This window comes from Pteropus medius, unplaced genomic scaffold (genome assembly GCF_902729225.1).
Source record: "Pteropus medius unplaced genomic scaffold, Ma_sr-lr_union100, whole genome shotgun sequence".
NCBI classification, from domain to species: domain Eukaryota; kingdom Metazoa; phylum Chordata; class Mammalia; order Chiroptera; family Pteropodidae; genus Pteropus; species Pteropus medius.
Genome location: NW_024355109.1, coordinates 803,462 through 816,772, shown reverse-complemented (window position 1 = coordinate 816,772; position 13,311 = coordinate 803,462). Strand labels below are relative to the sequence as shown.

General features: G+C 38.2%; 1 protein-coding gene across 2 annotated transcripts in view; it reads right to left on the bottom strand.

The window, feature by feature from the left end:
* Window positions 1-13,311, bottom strand: part of RIPOR2 (RHO family interacting cell polarization regulator 2) — a 173,264-nt gene that overhangs the window by 107,681 nt on the left and 52,272 nt on the right. The gene's annotated exons all lie outside the window — the stretch shown is intronic.

Below are 13,311 nucleotides of genomic sequence, written 5' to 3'. Positions count from 1 at the left end.
CAAGCACTTTGGGAAACATTTAAGTAAATATATGAGTGACTGTACATGTGTTGTGTTGAACAATCAAAAATCAACACAGTATTATTCTATTGTGGTATGAGAATTTAGGTTATAATGATCAGCTATTTATTTGTTTGAACATTTCTCCCTGGTTTGCTATTTTGAAAAAAAATTACCATCTGTGGAGCGCTTCGGGGAGGAAGTGACACCAGTGGGCAAATATCATCATCCAACATGGGCTTTCATTCCACTAGAGGAAGAGCTTCACCATCTCTCTGTACCCACTGCTGGAGAATTTCCCACTCCCTCCAGAAAGTGTTTTTAAATGTTTAATTTTTAGATACAAAAACTTCAGAGCAGGAAAAAGAATCTGAAATAGTTAGGAGTAAAATATCCAGAAACAGAAAGAAGAACAAAATAGGAGAGAGGAATTGAAACTGTGAGGAGTGGTTGAAATCAAGAAAAAAAAAGAAGGTAAAAAAACCTTACAGAACCAGAAAGAATCATGTCTTTGAGTAACTTTGCCCGTAAAAATGTACATAAAATGTATCTAACCACAAAATGCCAGGACCAGGCTGCCGGGACTAAAGGCACATACTTTTTTTATAGTGTCCCTAGTTTCATGTTGCAAAGAAGAAATACCTCCCTCATGGGATGACAGCCTTCTCAGAGATTTTGGAAGTCTTCCTGCTCACCTCCCCCAGTTTTAGGGGTATCTCTTGACTGTAGCAGCCACACTCAGGGTCACTTTAAGTGCTAGGGAAGAATGCAGGACAATATAGTCCTCTTCAGTAGGACTAAAGACAATGAGAGGAGCTGTCCAGTGAACGAAACTGCTGTCCACTGTGGAAAGGAGGGAAAAGAGCCCAGCAAAAATAGTCTCCATGGCAAAACTTGCACCGTGTATGGTTTGCAAGGTTTTAGATTTGGGCTAAGCATGTGATTGCTAGGAGTGGTTAACCTGCAACTAGTGACTTTTTTTTAATGGTGCAAAAGGCATTGGTTCTGGGATTTGATAGAACAAAATTTCAATCTTGGCTTTGCTACTACCCAGCTCTTTTTAAAAAATTAACTTATTCTTAATTCTTTAAAGTCACCACATATTTGACCCCTTTCCCCCCATCTTACCTCCCCCCTACCTTCTGGTAACCACTAGTCTATTGTCCATGTCCATGAGTCTCTGTTTGTTTGTCCTGTTCATTTGTTGCTTTTAGATTTATATCTCACATATAAGTGATATAATGTGATTTTCAACTTTTTCTATCTGGCTTATTTTGCTTAGCATGATTATCTTGAAGTCCATCCATGTTGTCACAATTGGCGGTATTTCATCTCTTCTTATGGCTGAGTAATATTCCACTGTATATATGTACCGCAGCTTCTCTATCCAATCATCTACTGTAAGACACTTTGGGTGCTTCCATGTCCTGGCCACCGTGAATAATGCTGCTATGAACATTGGTGTGCAAGCATCTTTTCAGATACGAGTTTTTAATTCCTTGGAGTAAATATCCAGTAGAGGGATTGCTGTTACTACCCGGCTCTTTGACTGAAGTTGTTGAATCTGCCTCAGAATCTATAAAATGGAATAAAAATAACCTGTAGTTTAGCCCTCTCTTCTCAAGCTGCTCCAAATTAAAATACGGTCTGTATCAGTACCTTGTGCTGGTGATACAAACACAACTTCAAGATCCAGTCCCTGGCCTATACTCTATGTTCTCAAACAGAAAGGCTCTCCAGTATAGAAATCTCGTGACTTCCACTGATAATAAAAATTACTTCCCAGAGTTTTGGTGACATGGACTGAGATGGCAATCCTTCCTTGTGGCCTTATCATCCTCTTTAGAATAGTTGCCAGAGACCACTGTGCAGTGGCCTTCCTTCCTCTTTTTAACCTCAGGACCAATTTTTTTTTTTGGTGTGAGAGCTACAGAAAGCAAAAAAAGCAGTCAGGGAAGAAAACTTTGAGAAGATAGGAAGAAACAGAATTTCATGTCTGTTGAGAGATTTGGGGGAGACTTTAGGGAGAATGACAACACTCCCTCCAAGTCTATGATTCTACACTCAAGAGGTTATCTCTGTGCACAGAACGGAGGCCAGATGAAAAGGTATAATTTTCTCAACTTTGAAAGCAAGGCGTACCGCTTACCATCTTAAATCTTATGATGGGAGATTGCTCTGTGGTATATAAACCGCTGAATGTCAAACTAAGGGATAATATGAAATATTGTTGTTGAAAAAATAAATGACATTAAAAGATTGGCACTTAACTCACTGGCAAATCACAGGTTTTCCAATTCTTTCTTTTCAAAGACTTAAAAGAGGATCTTATTGAGTTGTTAGTGATAGATCAGTAAGCATAATTTATGTAATTTTTGGCATATTGTTGAGAAAAAGTTCAAAGAATCAACTGGGACATCAGAAAAAAAATGGTGAAGTAAGGACCTTTAAAACTCTCTCTTTAATAAAAGCAGTAAGAAACACTGGAAAAATTTTTTGAGTATCAATTTTTTTAGAACTTTGGAAATTAAACAAAGACTTGCTGTAATATAGGGAAATTTTATTTAAAAAAATAACACTTGAATTTGCATAAGAATAGTGAGTTTTGTGGCATTTTTAATTGCCCTATTTTCATCTCCTCCTCCCCAGCTCTGTGGTAGTTTTGAAAACCAAGAGCCTGTAATCACAGTGAAAACTATCAGACTGCAGTCATTGGAGTGGTAGGAGGATAGAGTTTGAACTTCTTCAAAGCCCCATTCCCAGAAAATTGATATGATTTGATCTGTCTGTTGATTCTTTGGAGGACCCCATTTGCAAGGCTGTCTTTCTTTAACCTGACTCAGATTTACCTACTGTAGGCCACATTTTCCCTAGGCCTGCTTATCAAAAGCAGTCAGAGGCAACAGGTGAACAATGAAGCAGCATGAGGCAGTGGTAAAAATTGGGGGCAAACAATAGGTGAACTAAACTCTTAAAAAGAAAAAGCTGGGGAAAGAGATGGCTATAGGGGGCTTTGTAATGCTCTGAAGGCCAAACATATGTAGGGCTGTTTGCATGCCCAGAGCTGTGTACATGCCTAGGAAATTCCTGAGAAGGCCATAAACTCTCAACTCTGGCTGATCTTGAGGCAGAGTTATAAAGTGTTTATCTGAGTGTTGAAGCCATGTCCTAGCTTACACAGAGAACTTCTTGGCAAAGACTAAGTCTTACTGTTCTAAGTATCTAAAGAAATTGCTGTCCAACATCAGCTGACCACTAAGCAACTAAGCAGAGATTTCAGGGGCCATACATGACAAAGAATACAGGCTTTACAGAACTAGTTCAGAAAAGTCACTAAGCAACAACAAAAAACCCAGGGGGGTGGGTAGAATCTGATTTCCAGAGTTCCCTTGTAATATTATTGAAATTGTCCGGCTTTCAATAAAAAATTATGAGAAATGCAAAGAAACAAGAAAGCATGACCCATACACACAAAAAACCAAAGCAAAACAAAAAAGTTAATAGAAACTTTTCCTGAGGAATCCCAGATGTTGCACTTACTAGGGCAAAGACTTTAAATCATGTATTTAAAATAGTCAAAGAACTAAAGGAAACTAAATATGAGAACAATGTCACAAAAATAGAGAATACCAAGAAGACCAAAAGTATGATTGAGGAACAAAAGGAAAAAGAATTAAGAAAAATGATTAGAACTTCAGAGGACTGTGAGGCACCATTGAGCATACCAGTATTCATATATATAATGAAGAAGGAGAAGCGAGAGAAAAGGTGACAAAAAAAATTTGAAAAATAATGGCCCAAAACTCCCAGATTTGATTAAAAGCATTAATCAATACATCCAAGAAGCTCAATAAATCCTAAATAAGATCAACTCAAAGAAATCCATACCTATACACATCATAATCAAACTGTCAAAAGCCAAAAACAAAGAATCTTAAAGCAGAAACAGAAACAACTCACCATGTACAAGAGATTTTTAATAAGACGAAAGTGATTCTCGCTAGAAACCTTGGAAGGCAAAAGTCAGAGGATAACATATTTGAAGTCCTGAATGAAAAAATTGTCAGCCAAGAATTCTATATCTGGCAAGACTAACCTTCAGGAATGAAGGAGAAATGAGTACATTTCCAGGTATACAAAAGCTGAGGAATTTCATTTATATTAGACATATAATATAGAACCTGCTTTATAAGAAATGCTAATGGAAGTCTCTCAGGTTTAACGAAAGGACCTGAGGCATTAACTTGAAGCCATAAAAAAAGATAAAGATCATTGGCAAAGGTAATTGCATTGGTAAATATAAAAGATGGTATGAATATATTTTTTGTTTATAACTTTCCCCCCATGTTATTTAAAAGACAACTGCATAAAGCAATAATTACAAATCTGTGTTGATGGGCATGCAGCATATAAAAATGTAATTTGTATGACTATAACGGCAGAAAGAATGAGGGAGTGAGTATACAAGATTAAAGTTTTTATATACTATTGAAATTTAGGTGGTTTTTAATTTAAATTAGACTGTCACAAATTAAGATGTTCATTATAATTCCCAGAACATTAACTAAGAAAATAAATAAAAAATACAGTAAAAGAAATGACAAGGAAATTAAAATTGTACACTAGAGAACATCTATTTAACACAAAAAATTGGGTAACACTGCTATAACAAAATTCTTTATTAACATTTATTTATGTGAACTTGGCTTCTTAGTGCTTATATCTATAGAAAAAAACCATAAGAATATATAACTAAATTCTTTTTCACTATGGGAAAAGTAATATTCATTCATGGATAAATGACCTGATTGAAAAAAGTCAACTTTGTCCATCTCATTAAGAGATAGATACATTTCCAATCAAATTTTTATTTCATGTTGGAAGATGGTCATTATCAATAATAGATTTATGTTGTTTTGATCAATTGTGTACCAATAAGTGTAATGATAACTCTATCCAGACAAAAATTTTAATACGTAGAACCATTTAGTCATGAGAAAATTATACATATATGTACACACACATACTTTTTCTAACAACAAAATGTGATAGAATGATCAAAAAAGACTTTCAAGTATGAAAATACATTATAAGAAGGGAAATTGTCCCAAACTTGATCTGAAATACATCTTTGTGGTGTGGTGGGATTAGCCAGCACCTTTGGGAATGTATCTAGCCCAATAAAATGTACTATCAATTTTCTGACAGATTTTAATGAGATAAGACTTCTTCTGGAATATCAATTTATTGTATTCACCAAACTTAAAGTCTTACACTGAGCCTAATGATCTTAAAATAAGAAATTCTTTTTTAAAAAAAGTCTGATATATTCATGATTATCTAAATATCTTTTTTCCTCCAATTAAATGTCTCTATCAATAGAGAATAGTTATGGTAATTCAGTAATTTTTCTTTTGTGACAGTATGAAATTTAACTTTGACAATTTATCTGAGAAGCTGCCTTAACAGTTAAGATAAAATTCTTTTGGGGAAGATGGGATGGAAATATAAATTCAACAAGAAAAAGAGATGATATAAAACATTTCCAAATCTCAAAGAGCATGTTCAAGTATGTTTTTTACATGGACAATGGAAATATGTATGGCGATATATATTAGGGCAGACCCCACGTTAAGCAGAGCAGACTGCTGTGGGCCCTGTAGGCCAGGAACTACGATCAGGAGTGCCTAGGAAACACCTGGATCTGGGGACCCATGCCATCTGGGCATTGCAGAGAGAAAGCCAGTAGCTCCATCCCTTTGCATGTACTAGCTTTGTGGGTTGTGACCCATTTATTTCCCAAGTTCTTCTTAGTCTCAGAATTTCTTCTAGGAAAGATCAGTGAAATTAAGAATTTGAAATTTGGGACTTATGTTCTGATTTTGGCCAAATGTTTTTAAAAACTATTCCCAGCATGGCCTTTCTTTAACATATATGTTTTGGTGACCTCTGATTATACAGAGGACAGAAAAATAATTTGGGGGAAACAGGTCTTTAAAAGACTACATTCAAAAAGGAAAGAAAGAAGGAAGACAGGAAGGAAGGGAGAGAGAAGGAGGGAGGGAGGACGAGGGGGAGGGAGGAGAAAGGAAGGAAAGCATGAGGGAAGGGCAGAATATTTCTCTTTTGGAAGGAAAACACTTCTAGATTACATCTTTTTTTGAAAGGTTCTGTGGAAGGATATCCAGAGACACTCCACGATTTGAAATTTCAGCCCTCCTGGAAATTTAAAAATTCGGCTCTAGGTGCTGTCTGAATGCTGCCAGGTAGAGGTGGGCCCTAGATAAGCCCTTAACACCTTAAACTCTCATTCCCAGTTCCTGGTTCACCTTAGATAAGCTTCACACCTGTTTTATCAGGTGCCCAGCAGGACCTAAATGCATTTGAGTCCATTTTTATGAAGAAAGTGAATTATGGACTAAGAAATCACTATTCCTTCTTTGTTTCCTGGCAGGTTGGATCCTGAAGATTGCTTCCTTCTTTAATGTTTTGTTTTGAAGTGTAAATAACATTAAGAGGATCAGTGAAGACTAAAGCCTGGAGAAAAGAAAAGATAATGCTATGTGTCCTATGTACTGACTTAGGGCACCGTCCTGCCTGGGAGGGACTAAGGGCCCATAGTTTCCTGATTCCGGCTTTCCAATATTCCCAATTTATCAACTTGACAGTGGTTTTAAGCTTTTTATCTTCGAAGAACTGGAGCAGCAAAAGCTGCTTCCATCCTTGAAAACAGCGTGGCCGACATATCACCAAGCTGGTAGAGAAGGAGGGCGGCCCAACTCTGCTCTGATGCTTTACACTTCAGTGAGCAACCTTGAACTTCAGCAGAAAAAGGGAGCTACCCTTTCCTCTCTCCCCTTTAACTAAAAGAAAAAGCTAGTGAAGGAGAGGAGGGGAGGGCAAAAGGGAGGGAAGGGAGAAAGAAAGGAAGGAAAGGGAAGAGAAGAAAAGAAAGAGAAAAGGAAAATAAAAAAGGTGTTGCCTTGATTCTAAACACAATATTTGACCATAGAGATAACCTGGGAGTGGTGAGGCGATGAGCTCGGCTTCCTCTCCAGGGGAACTCTCTTTGTCTCTCTCCAATCATTGCACATGGGAATTTGTAGTTATTAATCAATCTGAATATTTAAAAATAATTTCCCCCTTTAAGTGTGAGCTGTGTTGCCCATGGAGAAACTTTGTTATTGCCAATAGATCATTAGTTTGAGGCACTAGGCTCCCCTCCTCTCTTTTCTCCATCATGCTCCCTCTGGTCCCTGTTCTCTGATTTCCCCCCAGCAGACAGGTGTAAAAACAATCTGTGGTTTGTTTCATCTCTGCACAGCCATGTCAGTCTCTTCTACTTACCTCTTCAAAACAGAATCTTTTTTTTTTTTCTTAGAACTATATCTGGTGTGATAACAGATTGAAAAGTGTCACCCATCCTCATTGAGACCACAAACAGAGCTGAAGCAGTGAACCAGACTCGTAAACAAGGGTGTGGACCCAAGAATGTGCTGGGCCAAGGTGGAGGTAGAATTCAAGAAGGAAAACACACTGCAACTTCAAGTGGGAGGTAAGCAGAAAGCAGCCAGCCCCCTTCCCCAAAAGGGAATCAAAATATAAAACTCAAACCTCATTAAACTATCATGAGGTTGAAGGTTTTAAAAGTCATTTGTACTGCAGATTTTAGAGACTTTCTCCATTACCCTGAGGGACCCAAGAGTTATAAACCCCAATCCTTCAAAGTCTGACATGAAAGTACAGGGTAGAGGGGAAGGTACAGGGGAAAAAGTGGGGAAGTATGAGATACATCTTTCAGCCTCTGCCAAGGAAGGGTCTCAGTGCTTCCTGGGATACCCTGACCATCGGGTTTTGGGAAATGTTTTGGTTGGGCCAGCTTTCTGCGGGTTCTCAGTTTCACCAGCAAATAAGCAAGCAAATTTGGAGAAACTGAGTTGGGGTAAATTATGGTGAGAGGGTTGTCATGGTCTTGGCAGAAGCCAAAAGTGGTATAAATCTCAACTTCCCTTCTTCTAATGTCATGGAAACCCACAGCGGTGATGGGGCAGAAGCTCACTAACCCCACCCCCCAAGTGAAAGAGAGGCCCCAGAGATCAGAAACTGCTCAGCAAGAGTTCAGGAGGCCAGGACTCCTTTTCTCAGGAAAGGCCCACGGGGTACCAGACCAGCCCTGGAAGGGGTAACCTTTGGAGAAATGTGAGAAAAACAGGTGAATTATGTTCTTAGAAAATTTCATCCAATGTTTTAACTAAGTACAAAAAAAGGGGAGGTGTTGAGTACTGTGTGCGGGTGGGGTGGGGCGGAGAAGGGGCAGTTCTGCTTATTCACTCCTCAACATAGGTATAACCTTTTGCACAAAACTGCAAATGCGACCAGCTGTCTGTGGCACCCACGTGGTTCTGTTGTCATTTATAGAATGGTATAAAAACCTGAGTGCTAGTATGGGGCAGGGTGCTGTGCAGAGCACTGAATGTTCCAGGAATAGCACCTAGTAGTGTTTCTTTCACCAGGCGGGATCTAGTAAAAGCTTTATGCAAAAATAATATGCTATTAGTGATTATAAATATTATCGGATTAAAATAATTTTGTTACATTCCTGCTTGGACCAGGTAAGTCTATGAAGGGGAAAAGTTGATAATGCTTGTCTTCAAAACAAGGATCTTCTTCTTTCCTCCCTCTCTCTTCACCAACAATCCTTTCCTTGCTCTCAGGAAAATTGGGGACCTAGCATAGGGAGCCCTTGCGCACCCCTACGATCTCATGGTTTTCTTTGTGATGATATTAATACCAATAAAGGCTCATTTTTCCTAAAAAATCGAGACGTGCGTGTCATTCATTCTTCCGAGTTCTTAATGAGGCAAGAAAAGGAGTTCAGCGTGACTGTCTTCACTTTATTGATGAGGAGATTAAGGACAAAGTAGGTGAACAGGCAGTAAGGCATAGGTGAGCAAGTCTCCAGAGCAAACCGAAATGCTTTCTAAGAGTGAGTAATTCAAGACTGTGGAAACCCATGCCAGGGAAGTTCTTACAGGAACTGCTGATCAACTCCATTTAAATGAAAAAAAATATATATTTATGTAAAAAAAAAATAAGCCCCAAGTGCACATATCTGAGAGGCAAAAGGGACAGGTTGGGTGAGTAGGGTTTGCTGTATGGAGGGGACTGAGTCCCCAAACCTTTTATTTTCTGCACTGACTTCTGCAGTCTCCTAGACCACAGCTCAGGCTCTGGGATCCAGGTTAAGTTTATTGGTTTTTAAGTTAGTCTGTTTTGCTAGACATTTTCTCATGTAAATTAACCAGCTAACCCTTGAGTTTTGCAGTTGAATAGGTATATTTCTATAAAGTTCTCTACCAACTACTGGAGTAGAGGTCTTCCAATTTTATTGACAAAGATATGACTTCCAAATAGGAATTCCGAAAAGTAATAAACATTTCTCTGCCACTTTGTCCCAGGCTTCTGCCACTATAGTTATTTTCCTCTCCTCTTTTTGATGCACTAAAAGAAAACTACATAAAAGACTCTTAATAGATACATTAAAAACTGGTATAAAAGAAATTTCATGGTAGGGAACATTATGAAGTTTTGGTAAAAAAAAAAAAGTTCATAAGTTGCTTCTTCCATTTCCGGGATAAGGTTTTCATTGCTCTACCTAGTTCACAGAATGCTGAGCTTTAGTGGTAATATTTAGTTCCCTTTTCTTCCTACTCACTGGGATAAGATGGCATATGGGAACGGAACTAGTGGTTAGAGATAACTTTGCCACAAAAGGACTCCACCCCTGCTTACCTTCCGCTGGATCTAGTAGTAAATATGTAGTGAATGGTGAACGCTGGGCTTCCTGTGGTCTGCAGCTTGCATTGCCACACCACCGTCTCCAGTGGAATGAACAAAATACAAAATTTACACCCCTTTTGAAATATGATGAAGCAACAAAGAATTCAGAAACGGAATGACAACATTTTCTGTACTATATTGCACTCTTTTGCACAATATGTAAGAACACAGTGTGAGAAACCTACAAAAAAAGGAAACAGAACAATTGAGGTTGCTGGCCAGGCAGGCTGCAAGGTGAAGGGCAGAATATTAAATAATCCACCTAGCCAACATCCTGTCATGGCTGTTATTTCTGTCTTCAAGCCTCTAAACTCTCCACTCTTTCATTGTTCTTTCCATCCGTCTATACATCCATTTAACATTTATTGGGCACCCTGTCATTCTAGTTGCTGGGAGTACAGACTGTCAGTGGTATGCTGGTGATGGTTAAACAACTGACTCTTGGGTGGGGTTGCTGATATGCGATGTGTGTTGATTTCATAGTGCAGTACTACCGCCATGGCTGATTGCAAGTTACCAACATGATATCACTGAACACAAAATTGGAAAGAGATACCTTTGAGTAGCACACCATTATATAATGTTTCCACCATACAGATACAATAGATGCAAACGACCTCACGTGCACAGGTCATAGTTAAATGTGGTAATTAGGAAGTGATAAGTTTTGAGTATTAAGTTTGTTATCCATATAATTTATTTAATTGTACATTTATATAATTTAATTTTAAGTTATGGGTGTTTTAACAATCAGCTCACAACACTTCTGAAAATTTAACAATTGGCCCTTGTAAGCAGATATGAGTTGGCTCCAGCACACACTGGACAGAGCCAAATAACATATGCTGTCTGCTTTATGAAAGTTTTTATCTAGAAAAGAAGATGTATACATATGTAAATAAGTAGACACTGTGTAGTGGCTATTATGTGGATAATCTCCATTTTTTAGATGAAGAAACTGAGGCCCAGGGAAGCTAAGTAACCTGTTCAAAGTTACTTAACAGTAAGTGGTAGAATTGGGGCACAGACCTGGGTAGCCTGCCTGCACACACTAGGTGCTTCACAGCTCATCTCAAGAGCTCTTAACTTAAAGAGAACATCTTCCCGTGGCGATAAATCTCACTCCCTGTGCCATGCTACAGAGTTCTCCCACACTCAGGGTTAGACAAATATTGAGTTTTGTTTTCTTGTGGTTCTTTTAAGATTTTCTCTTTCATTAATAGTTGCATGTGGAATTACTTTTATGCTGTGAGCAGATTCTCACTTCAGCTTTTTCCAAATGGTTTACCAATGATCTAAGCTGTATTTATTGAATAATTGCTACCTTTGTTTTGTCTTCTATTTTCTCTTGCCTTCTGTAGAAAACTTGTTTCATTTAGTGTCCACCACCACTCCTGGATTTTGAAAATATGTGATACCTTTGAGTTATTTGCGCATTTATTTGATTAATTGATGTGTATGTTCATTCAATACCATTTATAGAGGATGCGACTGTGAATAACATTAAAAAAAATCTCTTGGAGCTTACAGGTAGAGATGTATACAACACTTTATAAAAAAAACTCTTATATTGCACTTATCATGTGCCAGGCACTGTTCTTTGTGATTTATGAATATTATTTCGTTAAATCCTTACAGCAAGCCTATAAAGTAGGTATTATTTTTATCTCCATTTTTCATATGGGGAAATGAAGCATGGAGAGGTAAGTAACTTGCCAAAAGTCACTAAGCTAGTAAGTGGGGAGTTGAGGAAAGTTAATAGGTAATTCCAATTGAATGCAATAAATGTTATTGATCATAGGAAAAATATAGTGTTCTGTGGGAGCTCTTAGCAAGGGCACTTGATGGGACCACGGGATGGAGAAAGTGTTTTGGAGGGAATGATGTCCTGAGGATTACTAAAAACCCAGAAAAAGTAGGCTGAACATAGACTGGTGGAGGGAACTGGGAGTGGAGAGTGGGAAGCAGGAGTGGAAAAGTGTAAGCTGGGGAAAGCAGTAGTACAAAGGCCTAGAAAAGAGAGGAAGAGAATGTTAAGTACTAGAAGCCGAAAGAAATGAAGTGTGGTTGGAACAGAGGATGGGAGAGGGAGGGTGGGAAGTGAAAGTCTTAGATTTGGAAGGGTCAACAGAAGCCCATCATCTTATGAGCCAAATTAAGAAATGTTAACTGTAGTTTAAATACAAGAGGAGACATTGGAAGGTTTTAAGCACAAGATAGATTATTCTAGCTGCTGGGTGGAGGATGGATATCAAGGGGACAAGTATGTGGGCAGAGCAGACTGCTAGAGGGGCTCTCACAGTGAGCTGGGTGAGAAATGATGTTGCCATTAGAGCAGTAGAAATGGGACAGAGAGATACAGGTGGGTTCAGGTGTTCCTTTGAAGGAGTATGTTTGGACAGAAGGTGAAAAGAAGGTGAGTCACTGATTATGGCCTGGCTCTTGGCTTCAGTAATACTTCTCCTGTATTACCATCTACGGCTTTGATAAAAATGTGGGTAATAAATAGACGAGACTTGATATGCAGAAGAGAAAAGGTAACTAGCATATGGTCTAATCATAACATTCCTATGACTTCCTCCTTCCCCACTCATGAAACCTTCATGAGGGAGGTCTGCAAAGTTTGTCAATATGGCAAGTGCTAAGAGTATTATCTCTGGTAGTGGGATTAGGCACAATTTAAAAAAAATTTGGGGAGGGGGTAATTTACTGAGATATTTTATTCCCCATAAAATTCATTCATTTAAAACAGTTTAGTGGGTTTTAGTATATTCAGAGTTGTGCAACCATTACCACATCTAATTTTGGAACATACTCAATACTTCAAAAAGAAACCCTTTACTCATTAGTAGTCACTCCCTTTTCTAATTTCCTCACCGCACCCCAGCCCCGGGCAGCCAATAATCTACTTTCTGTCTCTGGATTTGTCTCTTCCAGACATTTCATATAAATAACATCAAATAACATGCAGTCTTTCGTGGCTTGCTTCTTTCACTTATGTTTTCAGGGCCCATTATTAAAGCGTGTAACAGTATGTCATTCCTTTAAATGGTTGAATAATATTTCATTGTATGAGTATACCATATTTTGTTTATTCATTTATCTGTTAACAGAATTTGGGTGTACTTTCTGGCTAGTATGAATAATGCTGCCATGAGCACACATGTACAAGTGTTTGTGTGGACATATGTTTTCCGAAGCTGCTGCACCATTTTATGCTCCCACCAGCAATGTATGAGGGTTTCAATGTCTCTACATCCTGTTAACACTTATTTTTGTCTGTCTTTTTCCACTTTAGCCATCCTAATGGGTAAAATAATATCTCATTGTACTTTTGGTTTTCATTTCTCTAATGATTAATGATATTGAGCACTTTTTCATGTGCTTATTGGCCATTTGTATATCTTTTTGGGGGTAAATGTCTATACAAATATTACACCCATTTAAAAATTGGGTTATTTATCTTTTTAA